The sequence below is a fragment of the Sus scrofa genome, chromosome 4, assembly GCF_000003025.6.
Source record: "Sus scrofa isolate TJ Tabasco breed Duroc chromosome 4, Sscrofa11.1, whole genome shotgun sequence".
Classification (NCBI taxonomy): domain Eukaryota; kingdom Metazoa; phylum Chordata; class Mammalia; order Artiodactyla; family Suidae; genus Sus; species Sus scrofa.
The window spans coordinates 117,511,501-117,526,187 of record NC_010446.5 but is presented as its reverse complement, the minus strand read 5'-3'; the positions used below and the strand labels follow the sequence as shown (position 1 = coordinate 117,526,187).

The 14,687-nt window shown below is 40.7% G+C and overlaps 1 long non-coding RNA gene across 1 annotated transcript; it reads right to left on the bottom strand.

Annotated features, from left to right (window-relative positions):
- Nucleotides 50–7,062, bottom strand: LOC106507457. Its single transcript, XR_001303460.2, has 3 exons — nucleotides 5,492–7,062; nucleotides 5,162–5,347; nucleotides 50–3,016 (listed from the first exon to the last, which is right to left on the bottom strand). It is a non-coding gene; the product is annotated as an uncharacterized LOC106507457 (long non-coding RNA).

Here is a 14,687-nt window from a genome sequence, read left to right as displayed (position 1 = left end):
ACTATTTTTGGAAGCTATTTTGGAAGAGAAACCTCTTGGGGGAAAACCGGATATTATGCTCCTTCATTGCCTTAGAACATCTGGGAGACTGAGTAATCGAAATTGAGCAAAGAGCAAGAAGTGTGTCTGCAACACTTTAAACTTCACAAAGAAGTTACCAGGTAGAAGGGGACAAGTACAGTGACTGAATTTTCCTGAAAAAAAAAAAAAATGACAGAGTCTTGACAATGGCTATGAAACCTTGATGACCCTAACATCGCATAGAACAAAAGAGTCAGTAAAACAAGGTGAAGATGTTAAAGGGGGAATATAAGAAACACAAAAGAAAGATGACAAGGTGACAAGTTAAACATAATCCACGGAATAAGAAACGTCAGGAGCCACCTCCGCAGTACACCTACAAACACCTGCCCTTTTGTTAATACATAAAAGCCTCTCATTCTAACTCCTTCCCTGCCTTCGTGGGGGTAGACCACATGACTTGGCAGTGCGAGGGTGCCTGGTGGGAGAGATTTTATTGGGCAAGAAACTGGACAGTGCATCCAGTAAACTGTATTTTACCTAAATCAGTCTTTCATGTGTTATCTCCAAGGTCGAGTTATTCAACTCTTTCATTTCTCCTGTATCATTCTGCTCACAAAATCACGAAGGTGTTAATAGGTCAAAGTAGACACATTCACTGAATAATTGGGGGTGTGTGTGTGTGGTGTGTGTGTGTGTGTTGGGGAAGAATGGTGGAGGGACCACTTTGACCGGAAATTTTCTAATTGAAGCCACCTTTCAAAGAGAGAAGAGAATAATTAGCGATGTGTGGTATTTTCCTTGAATTACATGAGATCTTAATCAATGTTCAATCTTCAGTCACAGATCTCTGATGATCTCTGACCTCTGTGACCTGGTGCCAGTGGAGGTCCCACCCTACCTTCCAAGAGTCTGCCCATTTGCCTTGGCATTAAATTCCACCATAAAGGAGCGAGCCTTTTATTTTAAGCCTTTCTTTCCATCCAGTAATAAAAAAGAATATTAGTGATTAAGACAACGAGATCCAAAAAACAATATAAATGAGTTATTCATATGTTTCGCTAATGGAAGACTCATTATATAGTGAATGAACATGGATCAGAGGAAAGCAAATTCTTTCTTCAATGAAGAGTCAAAAGAAGGAGATGAAGAGTTTGGAGTGGGTGATAACAATTACCTTCTTAACAACTACCATTCATATGATATTTTTCTGTCCCTTCTGGACATCAGAGGCAGAAGGTTAAGCTCATGGTTCCCTCAGTTAGTGGCACATTATCAACACTGGCCAAAGCAAGACTCCACTTTTATGTTTAAATTTTTTCCGTTTTATTTGTGTCGCTCATTCCCATTTCAGCTCCCAACCAGTAGCCATTCTAATGTGGTCAACGTGTGTCTTTTTGTTCATGTGTGTCTTGCAAAATGCATATATCTTTGTCCACATTTAATTTACAAAAATAATATCATGTTTTATATTTCTATTTACTTTAAAATTTTCTTTTCCTTAGGACCATGTAGTTAAGATTCATCCATGTTCTGTGTGTACATTTAGTCCCTTTACTACATAAAGTGTACATTCCCCCTACGGTACATTTATGTGAAAATAACTAACCTTCTCTTCACACTCTCCCAGTGTTGTGGACCCAGTACCTCAAGTTACCTTACTCCAAAATATGCTAAAGTCGATTTCCATGGATATGACCCTTAAGAACCTCTTTCATTGGACTCATGATTATAATTCTGATCCAGGAGTAGAACTGCTGATAAGACTAGAACATATTTAAAATCCTCTGGTCTGGGGGAGAGGGGTTGGCCACTTTTTCTTATACGTAAAGCTGTCATTATCATCACCGTTTAAGAGGTGAAAAAAAATGGAGAGATCAGACACTGAGAGGTCTATGGTCACTGAGTCACGTTGCCCCACAAGCTTGTCCTATTCTGCAACTGGAAAGTGGGTTAGATTTGTTGTAGTACAGTTCCTGTGGGCTTTTCTAATCACTCCCTCCATTGTGAAGGCAGGGTAATTAGCAAAGATAGTGAAGGGGGATATACAAGTTCCCTGTTGGCCGAAGATAACTCTAGGTGATATCATTGAACTGTTTCCTGGTGTACTGGAAATAGGACCTCCTGACTAAAATCAGGGACCATCCAATGCATGAAACTTGCTGGCACAGGTCTTACGGTAAATTTCCAGAAAGACGACTAGCTCCTGAGGATAGGTCTAGGAAAGGGCAATAAAGCTTTTCATTGGTACCCCTGATATGTGAGACATATGGAAGGCTTGGCACCAGGGGCTTGCAAAGAGGAAAGCTCGATTTAAATCTGCTGGGAAAAGAAAATAGAGTAAAGCCATCTTATTTTGAGCTGCCTCAAAAATATTTTATAAAAACTTAATGACAATCTGAGCATTAGAACAATTATATTTTGTAATTCACTTAGTCATTTTGTATACATTTGCTGATTTTTAATGTCATTCCACACGAAGCTGTCACATTCTTCCGATCCTGTCACACGGCAGTCCCAGGGACCACATTGCAATACCTCTCTTATCAACAAGAGGTTCTCAGTCCTCAAGAAAGCCTGATACAGCCATTCCAGACATTCTTACGTGGACATTTCTATCTTTTATGGGGGCTTTGAACTTCAAATCTAAATCAAAGCATCCTCTTACAAGGGAGACCCTGTCTTTGAGCTCACTGTGGAAGCTTACTTCTTCAAGAGCAAGGATGGGATCTCAGCTTGGAAGAAGGGGGGCGGGGAGAGACTTCTCTTAGATGCTCCTGGGATGCAGGTGTGTCTGTCTAGGGAGTGGACTTTTTAAATCCTGTGAGCCTTTCCTAAGAGACTGTGATTCCGTACTGTAGTGGGTTTTGATCCTTCCATCCACCATCTAACCCTATGACTTTTAGGAAAATTTCCTCCATGGCTTTTTGGACAATCAGCCCTTGTAGTCAATAGCTATGCCGCCAGTCACTTGAGCGAAGGTCTCATACAGAGCCTGTAAAATAAGCATTAGGAATCTGGGGTTGTGGTAGGCCAGATTAGAATTTTTGGAGAAGAGAGTCTCTTCATTTCCTTCAATTGCTATGACATTTTACTTTGCAAAAACTAGCACGGTGTATTAGTCCACTGGAAAAATCAGTGAGCTAATTTTAGGCCAGAGCCCTGGGTTGAAATTATGCTCTCTGCTGTAAACAGCCGTATGTATTCGGGAACATGAAGGCTCTTCTAGGCTTTAGTTGGACTAGACAAAGGCCAAGGTCTCGTCCAGTTCCTAAGTTGTTAAGCTCTTCCACCCAGAGGAAAAAGCAAACTACAATAGGCACTTAGAATATTAGGCCTCTGATTGCCCTCGCTTTTTAATTTTTTGGATCGAGTGTTTTATTTCATCTTGATACCTCTTTCCATGATTTAATATTCTCTGGAGCAAAGCTGTGAACACATATGGAGGCTCTGTGCTAAGAAGCAGATTAGTCCCAGGCATGTTTTTCAACAGCCTAGGAAGACAAGGGGATCTCCTGGGGAGGGCTCTTTGGAGAGCAGTGGTTTTCGTACTTTAGGGGCAGCACAATCAGAGATTGCTGGGCTCCACCCACTAGAATTGCTGATTCAGTCAGTCTGGGGCAGGGTGTGAAAATTTGTAACAAGTTTCAGGTGATGCTTTTGCTACTGGTCTGGGATCACATTTAGGAGAACCACTTCTCTAGGGCATCATATGTCCAGTGTTAAGTGATCTGAATCTCTCCATATCATCCTGATCCCCAGGTTCCAGTATGAGATGGGCAGCCTTTGAGATGATACCATGACCTAATATTTTGGATTCGAAAAGACTCTGTCTTCTAGTAATACACACACACACACACACACACACAGCCACACAGGAAACAGAGAGTACGGCAAATTCATATACAGTCACTCTACATCCCCATTCTTCCTCTCTCCGTGGTTCAAAATGGTAGACAATCAGCTTTATTTGATCAGCAAAAAATTATAAAAAGATTAGTATCTTTTGGGTGGCGCCTCAGCAGTTTTCAGCAGAATCTAATAGAAACAGAGCCCAAATCAGAGCTCAGACACATTCTCCTTCCCTCTGAGTAGCTGATATTTATTGAATATTTTGTTTACCATGAAAAATGTTACTAACTCTATTTGCTATGATCTCATTGTAACCCTGAGACCATCCTATTAGATGGGTATTATTTTTCCCCTACTTTTATAGGTGGGGACACCAAGACCTAGAGAATAAAGTTAACTTCCTTGCAGTTGCTCAGAAAAGAAGTGCTGGAACCAGGATTTTCAGTACCATCCTGCCTCCAAAGAGATAATCCTGGAAACACTCTCCTTACTGTTTACATCCTGTAAAATGGGCCTTCCTCCCAAGGGTAATGGGAGAATGAATAAAATCACAGACTTCTTAAATGCCGCAGAGGAAGAAAATATTTTACTACAAGACATTACTTTTGGAAGTATTTTAGATGCTACTCATTTTATCACAGCAAATCAAATGCTACATGCTATAAATTTATTATCTTTAAAGAATTATTTTTATGTCCTTTTCCTCAAATAGTCATGCATTCTTTTTCCTTTGCTGAAACTCAATGGAACCACTCACAAGTTCTTTTATTTTTACTGTGTAACCAACCCTAAAGGCAGATGTCCTGGTGTCACTGGAGATTAGGGGAAAGAACTCTCTCAGGATTCGAATTCCGGCCCCAGCCCTGCTGCAGCTCCCTGGAATTCTGGTGGTCACTGATTGCTGCATTTACAATGGTGCTGGGCTCTGTCCAAAGGCCTCAAATTTTTCTCCACCACAGTGCAGGATGGATGATTTTCACTTTCACAAACCCAGACTTGGGTGAAACCCTTCAATACTTTGCTAGGATGCAAAACAAATATGACTGCAGACTTTTTTTTTTTTCCTATTTGCAACAACTACAATAATTAACGGAATGTTATTTTACTCCCTATGTGGTAGATAAGATAGACTGAAGGTTATGAGCAATTCGCAGGAAGCTGGCTGTAGCCCCACCTCTTTATTCCCAATCAGGAAAGCATTTCAGAATACCAGTGAGTAAGCCTGATGACTCTCAGGGGAATTATCTGCCATCTGATTTATTTTTTAAAAGTAAATCATTTCACTTACATCTGACCACCTCTCTGGGGTTGAGAACCGCAAGACTGGATGCTCTTCAGATCTCTTCCAACACAAACATCTCATTTACGGTCTGGAAACACTGGGCCAAGAGACCTTCGCAGTGGGCTTTCTGGATTCACTGCTTTGAAGATGCGTTACTCAGCCCAATTACTAAGTTTTGTCCAGTTTGCCAATCTGAAAAAGAAAGGGTGTATACAAATATATCTATGACTGGGTCACTTTGCTGTACAGCAGAAATTGACACAACGTGGAAAGCAACTATGCTTTAATTTTTAAAAATTTACAAAGGAGGGGTGTTGTAGCAATTCCTTGACAAACCTGAACAGCACCCCTGAGAAGAAGGTAAAATTGCTGGCTCCACCTCTACTCCTGCAGAATCCAGAGAGGCATAGACCACGTCAGGCTGCCCTGTGTCGTCTGGCTTAGGAAGGTTATTCTCATCGGCAGGTGGCCTGCATCTCGGTTTGGAGGAAATAACGGAATCCACTGATTCTTAGGTGCCTGAATCCTTCAAGTGGGAAATGTTTTAGGTCAAAGCTGTCTGCTTTCGTTTGGACCTTCAGCATTTCTCCCTTATTTATGTGCTTCCCTTGGGGAGTCTTAAAAGGCTGCCCGGAAAATGTTTAGAAAATATTTTTAATCTCCATAAGGCCTTTGCAATTTTTGTTATAACTTCCTTTTCCAACATTTTAATCCCTTTAGTATTTACCCTGTTTCTCCTGGCACCAAAACTTCACCAACAGGATATTTTCTTCAAGTCCTATTTTAGCGGCACTGTGGCAAATCACGGGCAAGATTTTCCCGTTTTTTTCTATGGGAGTCTTGGAATTTCCACAGCTTTGTTCTGAGCCAACAAAAATACACAGATGGAAATTTTGATTTCAGTTGATTTACTTCACATTGCTCCTTACAAACATATCAGCTTCACGGGGCAGTGGATTTTACGTGTGATTTGGAAATGGAAGGCTGTGTTTGTGAAATCAGAAGCAAAAAAGATAAAAATGGTTTACATCTGACATCCCAGGAAAAAGCAATGCCTAGGTTATCGGCAAGGCTTTCCTGGACAGCCACCGGCACAGGAAGGCTGAAAAAGGTCGGGGGTTGAGCTGAACCGAGACTGCTTTGAAAGTAGGCACAGTGCTGGAGCGGAAAGTGCGCCAAAGGTGGCATCAGAAAACGTCACTTCTGGAACTAGTTTTCCTATCACCGAGCCGTGTGCTGTGGAGCAGATCAGTTCACCCTCCTGGTCCCCATTTCTCCCCCCATCCAATGGAGATAAAAAATCCTTGCCCTGAGTACTTCCAAAGATTGTTAGGAAGCTCATGTGAAACAAAATAGAGGAAAGAATTTAAACATTTTTAAAGCAGTTCCCAAATATGAGAGATCTTTATAACATCTTTCTATAATTCAATTAACCTTTGACAGTGTGGTGTTTCAATGGTGGGAGGCGGTAGGATTAACTGGATGCCTCGAGTCTATCTGACTATTTCTTTGGAGCAGGATCAGCAAATACTAATGATTCTGCGACAGGATTTAAGGGACGACTATTGAGCTAACTCCCGTTAAGACCTCCTTCCTCCATTCTGCTCTTCTTCCAAAGTTCAGCGAGGTCCTGGAAAGACCACCCCTCCCCTGCTCACCTTAGTCTAAGCACCACAAATTGCCTGTGAAGCCAGATCCGGAAGATGGTGACGATTTGGTCTGGTCCCAGACCTTCCTCTAAGAGAGCATCAGGATGAATCCCATCTTTCCTTCTGTCCCTCTGGACAAGTCCGAGCTTCTGAACTCATTGTCAATAACGCTGTTGTACATTGCTTATTCTGTGCCCATGCTAGGTCTTCCAAGACTTTCATGGTGCTCTCTAGAATTTAAGATTGGTTATCTACAAAATCTTTTTTTTTTTTTTTTTTTTGCTTTTCAGGGCTGACCCACAGCATATGAAAGTTCCCAGGCTAGGGGTCGAATCTCAGCTGTCAGCCACAGCCACAGCTACAGTCACAGTCACAGCAATTCGGGATCCAAGCCTCATCTGCAACCTTCACCACAGCTCGCAGCAATGCAGGATCCTGAACCCACTGACTGAGGCCAGGGATTGAACCTGCATCCTCATGGATACTAGTCAGATTCTTTTCCACTGAGCCACAATGGGAACTCCTCCTTGACCTCTTTCCTTATATTAATCATCGCCTCTACCCAACCTTAGTCATTCCTTCTCGTGGACATTCTCTAAAATTTGTCATCACCCATAATATTCCTAATTGAAATTTTCTTATCAAGATTCCTATCATCTGACTACCACCTCCTTATTTTTTTCAGTTCACTTACCCTTTCACAATCTTTGATTCTGTCTGGCTTTTACATAAACCATGTCCCAGATTCACTTTCACCTCCTGTGCTCCTATTTTCCTCCATTGTCCTTATCTGGCAACTTTGGTTAACTCCCAGCTTTGGCTAATCCAGTATTACCCCATGCAGAATCTGCACTGCTGGAGCTAAACCTGGCTGGGACAAAATTGATGAGTCTTTTAGGTACATGATTTTACTTTGCACGTTATTCTATAATCAGGTGACTAACAACTTTTTTTTTTTTAAGGACTGATAAAAGGGGAAATGAGAGGAGTTCCCGTTGTGGCACAGCAGAAATGAACCTGACTAGGAACCATGAGGTTTCGGGTTTGATCCCTGGCCTCACTCAGTGGGTTAAGGATCTGGTGTTGCTGTGGCTGTGGTGCTGGTTGCAGCTCGGCTCAGATCCTGCATTGCTGTGGCTGTGGTGTAGGCTGGCAGCTGTAGCTCTGATTGGACCCCTAGCCTGGGAACCTCCATATGTTGTGGGTGTGGCCCTAAAAATACAAAAAAAAAAAAAAAAAAAAAAAAAAGAAAGAAAAGAAAAGAAACTCATCATTCTCCTATTCAAGCATGTTGTACTTCCACTGGGATTTGCTTGGCTTCCCTGCCTTTTCTGACTTCCCTTCCCTCTGCCAGTTTATTTGCTCTTCGTATTTCTTTGTTTAGAATATAAACTCCATGAAAGCAGAGATATTGTTTTGTTATCTCTGTATTTTTAACCACCTAGAGCAGTGCTTGGCACACTGGAGGAACTCAGTGAATATTCATTTTGTGACCAACCTTAGCTGTGGAGGGAAATAGATGTGTTCATGTCCCAGGATTCAATAGAAACAGTGGGACGTGCAGAATAAATACGGAAGCCCAGAGCCTCAGCCAACAGCAGAAGGTCTGTTCTGAAGCATAAAAAACATCAGCATGCTTTCAAAACAAAAACAAAACAAAACATGCTGCTGGATTTCCATGAAGTTTCTGCAAAGGAATATGTGCCTCGCTAAGCAGCCTGGTTGGTTTGCTAGAGTCGTAACACCTGGACAGACAGGGATTGGCAAATTTATTGTGGATCTTCAGCTCCTCATCATTAGCACAGAAACCGTAATGATGGAAGGGGAGGACTTTGCAGAGCATCTGTCCTGCTCCCTTCTGCCTTGCAGATACAAATCTTGGATCCTAGAAGTGAAAGCTTTTGCTCTAGATTATGCATTTATTTATAGAGGGGGGCAAAACCCAGGTGTCCTTACGCTAACTACTACTTTTTTCTACATGGCGTCCTACAAATGTCAAAATGTCCTCCTAAACAGTTCAGTGCAATGCTAAGCTACAGTTCTTCAAATGGATCTAGGTTACAAAAAAAAAAAAAAAAAAAAAAAAAAACTTAGGTTTTGTTTTGAATATCAGAACTTTAATTTAGAACATAAATATAAACAATTACACTTTTATTTTTTTATTATTATTTTTTTTTGCATCCTCAAGTCATATGGAATTGCCCAGACCAGGGATGAAATCTGAGTTGCAGCTGTGACCTACCCCATGACTGCAGCAATGCCAGATCCTTTAACCCACTGGGTTGTGTAGGGGATCGAACCCGAGCCACCACAGAGACAATGCCGGATCCTTAACCCACCTCACCACAGTGGGAGCTCCAACAATTATCATGTTTTAAAGGAGATTTCCAAAGGTATTGTGCTTTGGGGGGGGGAGTGTCTTATGTTGCAGGAAAATGGCAAAAAAAATCTATTTATTTTTTCTATACAAAACTCTGGTCATTGTAAATCATAAAGCCATTCCCAATTTAAATAAGCAGCTTATTAATAAAGCTAACACATTTTGCACTAAAGAGATTTTCTTTCATGGCATTTGCTTCTTTTTTCTTTCTCGTGTATTGATTTGCCTCTACCACAAGCTTGTGAAATGTCCTCTCCAAGTTTTCTCTCACAATGTAAACAGATATTTCGCAATCATTTTAGAGCAGAAGGGGGCCTGAATATTTTCATCTCTGCCGTTCCTTGGTATTGCTCATGTTGCAAATGAAGAATGGAGTTGGAATCATTTGGGGCCAGGAAGTCAGTGGGATGGTCTCTTGGGGCTGGTTTCCAAGGAAATCCCACTTAAGGCTGATGGGAAGCAGTTCCAAGAATGGATAGGAGTGTGTTTTGATGCTCAGGGGCTCTACTAATTTTCTTTCTAAGCTCCAACAAAAGGCAAAAGGAATTCCTTTTTTGGAGTTAGTCTTATGTCCATAAGAGTGCATCTGAGGGGGTGAAGAGTGGACAAAGAGGAACCCAAAGATTCAAACATCCAGTTATAGAAGCAGTCATGGAGATGCAATGTACAGCATGGTGACTAGTTAATACTCTACTGTATATTTGAAAGTTGCTAAATGAGTAGTTTCTTTGTTTTTTTGTTTTTTCTTTCTAGGGCTGCTCCTGTGGCATATGGGAGTTCCCAGGCTAGGGGTTGAATCAAAGCTGCAACTGCTGGCCTATACCACAGTCACAGAAACACTGGCTCTGAGCCACATCTGCAATCTACACCACAGCTCACAGCAATGCTGGATCCTTAACCCACTGAGCCAGGCCAAGGATCAAACCTTCATCCTCATGGATGCTAGTTGGGTTCTTAACCCACTGAGCCACAATGGGAACTCCCTAAATGAGTAGATCTTTAAAGTCCTTATCACAAGAAAAGGAATTTCCTAACTAGGTATGGTGATGGATATTAACTAGACATATTTTGGTGATAATTTCATAACATATATGGAATCATTATGCTGCACATTTGAAATTAATATGTTATATATCAATTACACCTTAATAGAAAATAAAGGAGAGTGAACCCAGACCACATGTTCCCATACTGTCTGCGCTGCATCTGGTTCTTGTGCACTTGCAGCAGATTGTAAATGCTCAGCCTAAACTGCCCTAATATTTAAACTTCAAAAACAGCCGTTGATGTGGCATCGGGAAGCTGATCGTTATCAACTGGAGAAGTGGGTGCATTCTCCTGGATTGTCTGTTATATTCGTAGTGTCAGATTAGAGTTAAAGCTCCTGGGCTTCTGGGTCCTCTGAGTGACAGCATTAGTGGGAGGGGTGTCTCTCCAATGAACACTGAATCTAAGGCGACTTGGTGTAGTGCACCATGGAGTGAAGTGGATATGAGAAGAGCTGGGTTTAAGACTGGCTGGCTGTCTAGATGGTCTTGCTCAACTAAAGTTCTCTGAGCCTCACTTTCTTGATGAACTGTGAAAATAAGACCACCCACCTTACCAATATGAAAGATAGGGTTGCTGGGAGGCTCATGGGCAAAAATCTCGAGACAGTTTGGAAAACGATTTAGCGGAGTTACACAAATGTGTTCTTAATACCTGAAAAAAAAAAAAGTCCTGAATGGTTGCCTCAGTAATTATCTAATGATGTGAAAGCACCCAGCAGCTCAGAAGGCATGCACTTATTTCATATCACTTCACGAGCACTTGGGGCAGACAGAGCATCAGATGGGGTGACAGGTTAAAAACAGGCGAGACTTCTATACCCAAAGAGTTAAGATCTGCTGAGAAAGTAAAGCTCACGCTGGAATAAGTAATGGAAAAATGTCAAGGCCAAGTGTTTTTTAAGACGGCCAGGGGTGGGGATTAACAGAGTGTAGGGGAAAGGCATTCCAAACCACAAAACTGGAAGACACAAAGACACGTTTGTCCATGGGAAATGTGGGACTTCAATACATGAGATAGTTAAAGCATGAATAATTAAAGTCTAAATTCTGTGAAATAAGTTTATTACAGGAGAAGGAGAAACAATTTTGTATCGGCAATCTTCTTCCTATTATTATTTTCTATAATTTAGTGCCAAATAAAAAATTTGGTAAGTCACTCTTATTTAATGTTTTATTAAATAGACATTTTTACTCTTAATGATAAGTAAGTTGCAATAAATCCATGGTTGAAGAGGATTTTAAGCAATGATCCTTCTTGCTTTCCAGAAAATTTCCAACTTGCTAAAATACATTTAATTTTCTAATTATAGACCAGAGATAATCAAGCAGCCTCTTCTGTGCAGTAATTCCTCATTCTGACATAAGAACTGTGTTCACTTTTGTTTATAAATTCCTATGGCTAGCACAGCACCTGTTTAGTAGTTTCTCAATAAAAATTTTATGCATTGAGCTGAATTGGGAAATTGTGACAGACACTCTACTTGCCTGCTTATCATCCATTCTCTTTTTCTTATGGATAAAACCTGATTTATTTGGAGCAACAATGTATTCAAGTAAAATATTCAATCTCCCATCTTTTAAAAAAATTTTTAAAAATTTTAAATTAAAGTATAGTTGATTTACAATGCTGTGTCAATTTATGCTGTATATAGCAACATGACCCAGTGAAAAAGAATGTGTACATATATATTTATATGATAATAATATATACTATATTTTCTTTTTCTCATATTATCTTCCATCATGTTGTATCATAAAAGATTGGATATAGTTCCCTGTGCTATACAGTACGACAATCTCCTACCTTTTCAATGAGATATAAGTGGAAGTCGCTACATGGGACTTCTTGGAAATCTCTTTGAAAGGAGACAATCTCCAATGGCTTTGTCATTATGCTCTTTGCTTTTCTGTTTTTTTTTTTTTTTTTCTTTCCCAAAATGCAGAGTAATGTTTGGAGATAAAGTAGCCATCTTTGGATCAGGAGAGTGAGCAACATGCCATGTGGATGACAAATGCGAAACTGGAATCAATCTTGTTCTCCATGTTTGCGTCAAGTAGCTGAACCAACCTTGAACTGCTTACCCTTGAATCTCCTATCAGTTAAGTCACAATAGAAAGATTTCTCTTACATAGAGTGTAATGGAGTCATATTCATAGACTTTTTGGGATCTATCCGGAGCAGTCATTCTCAAAGTGGGGGTGAACTGACATTGTAGAATCTACCAAAGGGGGGTCTGTCACTTTCCCTACCCCATTCTGACATAACCTCCATAAAAAGAATGTCTCTTCCTCTCACTTTGCTGAGAAGGGCTGCCATAATGAGCCCCTCTTACCACTGGGGATGTCACTTGTCTTAGAGGTGTTAACACACTCAAGAAAAAGGTAGAAAGTGTTACTCCAGGGAGGCCCGTAATACATTGTTTCCTTGGAAGTCCTAAAAGAGTTAAAGTTGCTACAAACTTGGTGGTTTTTAAATAAGCTGAAAGAAGTATGCCTGAGACCTCTCAGGGTCCAACCAGAGCAGGATCAGGAGATGCTCAGAATTTCGAAGGTGACAGTGAGGGGATTGGTGGAGTTAGGCTAGAAAGGATGGATAACACAATAACTAAGGCTTCACATTGGAGGGCACCTGAGCAGACATCCAGTTGGATCTCTCAACTTGACCTCTACAACATTTTTAGGAAGTTTCCTCCAACTTTGCTCAAGAACATCCAGTGACTAGGTGCTGGTAAATTCATAAGGGGACCCATTCCATCACTGAAATGATTTTAATAACTGGAATGCCCTTCTTCACAATGAACTTAATAGAGTTGTATCTTAATAGCATTACATGCCATTTCTACAGCACATTGCTATATTTAAAGAGATTTCACACAATCGCTTTTGATTTGAGAGTCATAAAAATCATGTGAATCACTTGAAATGATACTGTTACCCCTATGTGAGCGTGTATAAGCAAGCCCAGAGAGGCTATCTATACCTGGGAAAGGTTGCGTGATTCCTAGGCAGAGTAGCTGGATTTGAATTCAGGACGATTGGGATATGAGTCACACTATTTTTCAGATTGGTATTTGTTCATTCAGTGTTGACTTTTTGAACCCTTACTATCTACTGGTCTCTACATTAAGTGCTGAGGCTATAGTGGTGAACAGGACACACATGCTCCTGGCCTTCATAGAGCTAATAATCTAGTAACTACCTATCAATAAGCCCTACTTTTAACCATTGGTATAATACAGAGCAGCAAGTATATCCTTCCTAGGCACGTCCATCATTCAATGATCACAGGGCTTCATGGATGCTCCTTATCCAAATTCAACATCCCATTCTTTCCGCAGCTCCTACCAGATCAGGGGGTTTGGAGTCATCTACCATCCTCATCATTATCTTCTGGACACCCTCTGCTTTGTCAGTCTCTCTCACAAGGACTATAACCTTGAATCAGACACTTCTGTTCCCAACATCCCAATATGGTCTTGGAGACCATGGCCTCAGATGATGAGAAGGTAGAAAGCTGTGAGTGCACTTGGAGCTTATCAATACCTCTTTAAAATTCTTTTTGGCTGTGCCCATGGCATGCAGAAGTTCCTGGGCCAAGGATTGAACCTGTGCCTCCGCGAAGTGTAAAACCATGCATTACATATTGAGAAGGCAGAGGCGGATACAATGAGGAACAGGAACTTGTCTGGGACCATGACAGGAATGGATGATCCAATGGGGGAGGAAGAACTGCACATGTAGACTATAAGGAAGTGGCTATTCCGGTTTCTATTTGATGGCCAAGCATTTTGCAAAGACTTGAGCATGTGTGCACAAGGCGAAAACAGCCATTTAAAAATACCTTTTAAAAGTCATTTCCTAGGAGGGGAAAAAGAGCATGCAGTTGTTGTCAGCATCCCCCCATACCAAACCCAAAGTATTGTTCGTATTTTAACTGTGTTTGTGAGTAAGTCTCACAGAGTCCAAGAGATTTACCACCTGAGATGAATTCCATATATTTGAATCTAAGTCTGCAAAAGACTTCCAATTACCTAGCTAGCCACTGAATCAAAGAATCGGTAACTTTTCTAAAACAAAAGAGAAAAATGACCTCTCTTGTTTTGGTAGCATTTCTTTACTTCCTTCCTCTGCTCAAGATCATCATTTCAGAAAGTTGGTATTTGTTGTCAAAAGAACGATTTTTGTGAATTAAAAGTAAAAAGCCATGCTGTCTCCCTTAGAAAAAAAAAAAACAAAAAACAAAAAAACAACTCATCAAAAGAAGGGATCTCTTCCCTTTTCTTGCAAGAGAACATTTAATCTCTGTTGTAGGATTGCAAATATATCTTCATAATGGAGAACAATCATTCAAATGATATGGTACTGTTCAGCCTCTTCCAACACTCGAGTGTAAGTTTCTATTTCTTTCTCTCTCTTTCCCCTCATTGGATTCAGAAAGCCTCATTCTGCAGCAA